The sequence below is a fragment of the Protomyctophum bolini genome, assembly GCF_963924005.1.
Source record: "Protomyctophum bolini genome assembly, chromosome: 19".
In the NCBI taxonomy this organism is placed as follows: Eukaryota; Metazoa; Chordata; class Actinopteri; order Myctophiformes; family Myctophidae; genus Protomyctophum; species Protomyctophum bolini.
The window spans coordinates 9,083,473-9,087,527 of NC_137880.1; positions in this window are offsets into that span (position 1 = coordinate 9,083,473).

The window sequence follows — 4,055 nt, forward strand, 5'->3', positions numbered from 1 at the left end:
TGTGTGGTGGTGTGGTCTCTAGCCTCCACCAACCAAAACAAACACAACAGCCCAGACAGCACTTACTGCTGCTGCTGTATGGATGGATGCTTCCGGGTGTGTGCGTCATGATGGAGGGCGGGGCGGGAGGAAACGATGTGTGGGTCAACCTGTGGGTCGGGACCAAGTTCGGGACCCCCAGAGGGGTCCCTACTCCCTATACCTAAATCTGGTTTATTAGCCAGGCTACCTTTTTTATTTTATTTTATTAACTAGAATAAGAATAAGAGAACTATAAACATAAGAGACCACATGAAAGGTAATCAAACTATAATAGGAAAACTGGTCAAACATTGGAAAGGAGGAGGCAGAAATTGTCAAAATGGCAGATCTACAAGCTTTTGCAAGCTTGTAGATCTGCTATTTCCACTACATCTATCTTAGCCTATTATAGCCTCGGTCCTCCTAGCCCCTTTCGGCACCTTCGGTTACCTTTTTTTGTACGTCGGTAAATGCCTTCCAGGTTATTCCACTCTCCATAGGAATGAGTGTTGATGAGATGTTTCAAAGTTGCAGTTACCGCGGAAACGTGTGCGAAGCGGCGTTAATCGGCATTGCCGATAAGTATTTCTAATCTAGTACCATGGGCGCACTTTGGGCACGGGCACCAGGGGGCCCTCAAAAATATATAATAAAAAAAAAGAGATATCTATATTTTAGCTCCACAGAACTTTCCCCCCACTAATCCGAATGAATTAGTGTCTACAATTAAATAGTGTTTTATTGCTGGTGAGAAGGCAGCTGAAAAGTGCAATTCTGTGTAAAGCAGCAACAATGCGCTAGATTGGCTGTTGTTCAAGGTGGGTGCATGGGCTGGGCTCACTAGGCCGTGTGGAGAGGTGACTCACGTCACACCATCCAGCATTGCTTTGTTTTCATTCTGCACGCATAGCGTAACGGGTGGCTCGACAAAAAAAAGGTACTGAAATACACTGGCACTGCATGGCGGCTTCTCTCACCCATTTGCTTACTATATGCGAGTCAAATAAAAATAAAATAGAATGTGTTGTTACTTATTACCGCCCCCAAAATGCCCAGAAATTGTCCGAATATTGCGCACGCTTGCCCGCACGCACACAGGTTCGCACATGCATGTGCGGGGGGGGGGGGCCTTCGAGCTTCAGTGCCCAGGGGCCCTCAGAGGGGTTAATCCGGCCCTGGTCCTGGGCTGTTTGTTTCCCTCTCCAGTGAAAGATCTGAGGTGTATGCAGAAGGCGAAGCCAGAAAGCAATGCTTGTCTTTCAGATAACAGCAGAGACGCAGCCCTGCATGGCATGGGGCCAGGAGGTTGGTTACTAAGATTGGGAGTCTAGGCTGGATCTGACCTGCACTGGACAAAATAGGAACCAGGTTTTGCTCTTTTATACAACTTGGACTTGGATCCACTAAGGCAGGGGTCACTTTATGAATATAAAAATATCTATAATATTGAATCAAGCAACTTCAAAACTGTCCCTGGTGTTCATAAGCCCGAGTACACGATGAAGTGATCCAAGAGACTGTTTTGAAAGTGAAATATAGAAAATGAATTAAATCCGCACTTCCATTTAATTCATTTTCTATAATGTTCTTTTGGAATCTGCACCCAGCACTATATAAAACTGTCTGAGTAGAGCGTGCCTTTTCCCCTGAATTGAAGGTGAAATATCCCTTTAATGTTGGGTTTGTCTAGAGATGAAACCAGGTCAGTCATTCTAAAAGCAGGTGTAATCTGTCACTATAGCCTACTGATGATGATGATGATGTAAGAATATCATCTCTCTCTGCTCACTTTACCAGATTATATTTCCCCCGAATACTTCCTGGTGCTGCATTGTTCGTGTGTGTGCGTGCGTGCGTGCGTGCATGTGAGAGAGAGATAGAGAGAGTGCAACAATATACTATACCTGCTCTGAGTGTGTTGTGTGTCAGAGGACATGGTTGTGAGTGTGTTGCCCGTGGCTTATCCACTGATCCTATTTCACTGTAGAACACAACCGGTTCCAAATCCAATTCACTTTTTTTTTCAGTTCACATGAAACACTTTTATGTGTGTATTATGTAGATATACCGTATCATTCTTTCCTCCTTTGCTTTCCCTATATATCTCGATTCCAAGTGCTTGTCAGGTTGGGGGTTCATCATAACAACTGATTATTTTGGGTGGTCCCCAGTTCAAATAATATGATTATATACTATACCTTTTGGGGAGTTCCCCTGCAGTTCAAATATGATTCTTCTGGGGGATTGCGGACTGGAAAGTTTGAGTACCAGCTGCACTCCACATTGGAAAGAGGGCCTTCCATATAGCCTACTGTAGATAATGGTCAGGCACATGCACAGGTTATAAACCAAGAGCACCCTTAAAGTAATAAAACATGTGCATGTGTGTGTGTGTGTGTGTGTGTGTGTGTGTGTGTGTGTACACATAGATGGATAGATTATCCAGCAGGGGAAATCAGTTGCCCAGAGGTGTGTGCGCGCAGGCATGCATGCATGCGTGTGTGCGTACGTGCGTGCGTGTACTGTACATAATAGGCGGATGAAAGAACAGAAGACAGCAGGTGACTGTATTCCCCACCACTGTCTACTTTATTGTATGTACAGTCAGTCACCATGGGAGCACGCCAGAAGCACACAAGAGAAGGTCGCGTCAGCGGTGAACATGAACAGCTCAACCCAGAGCCCTGTATGGACAAAGTTAAACACTTTACCACTTTTGGAACTATAGCCTATGAAAGAAAGTCGTTTTTTTTTTTGCCACTCAGCAGGCATTCCGCACAATGTACGTGCATACCCTATAGTACCCTATAGAATGCCTTTTAAGAAAATAACCGATCTACAAGCTCAAAATGAATCACATGGCGACGTGTTACGAGCTTGTAGATCTGCTATAAAAAATGGCATTTCGTAGGCCTAATAGGTGACATGTAGTCATCATCATTTAATGACAAGTCATTGTTTAAATAGCAGATATAAGCTCCCATGTTGCGACCTTGTATTGTACATTTTAACTATTTGGGGTGGCCCAAAATCAGAAGGCCAGGTTAAATGCGATGAAAGAATGGCATGACATTTGTAACTTTTCCTTCACAATTATTAAAAAGGAGAAAATAAATAATCCATATTGAATGAATTGGTCTTAAGCTGTGAATTAATTCAATGCACTTTTGTGGGGATGCACCGATATGGAAATTCTTGGCCGATACCGATTTCTATTTCTCCCCCTTTTTCGCCAGGGGAAACAAATACATCTCTCCAATAGTACAAGTAATACATGTTCAGAATCTATAGGCTGCAGATAACCAACAGAACAACATATAGCCAACGCAAAATGTATGCTTATCAACAACAGTTTTATTTGGCGATGATATTGGCCGATACCGATATGAGGGCGACATATAGCGGTACATCCAATGACTCGGGTGTCAGAGAGGTTCTGTTCAGTTCACCACATACACTGAAAAAGTAGAATGCACCAGCCACAGTACAATGTCTAGACGACACACACGTCATTTGAAATGACGTGTGACTTGAGAAGTCGACGGTTGGTCGTGTCTGACGGAGAAACGGGTCTATCATGTTGGTTCTCATGAAGGAGCTCTAATAGGCAAGATAAATCCATCACAGAGCACACCAGGGTTAGAATGGAATTCACTTTCAGGTCCGTAAAAAGCAAGCAAAAACCAAAAAGAAAAGGCGAAAAATGTTCAATGGAAATAATTAGCTCATTTCCATTTTAATCTGATAATCATCGCACTGAGAGCAAAATTCTTCACGTATTCGATGCTACTATTTTATCTTCATTTTAATAGTCTGTGTGTGTGTGTGGGGGGGGGGGACGACGACAAAGTGACCAGCATAGTGTTCATTTGTACAATACAAGTCTAATTGTTATTATACACAATTAAATAAATAAATAAACCAAAAAGAAAGAAAGAAAATATCTCTGAACGGAAAGTGAATTCACATCGTTGATAGAACAATATAATTAACCAAATGAATCCCATATAGCATGTCCTATTCTGGGCATTTCA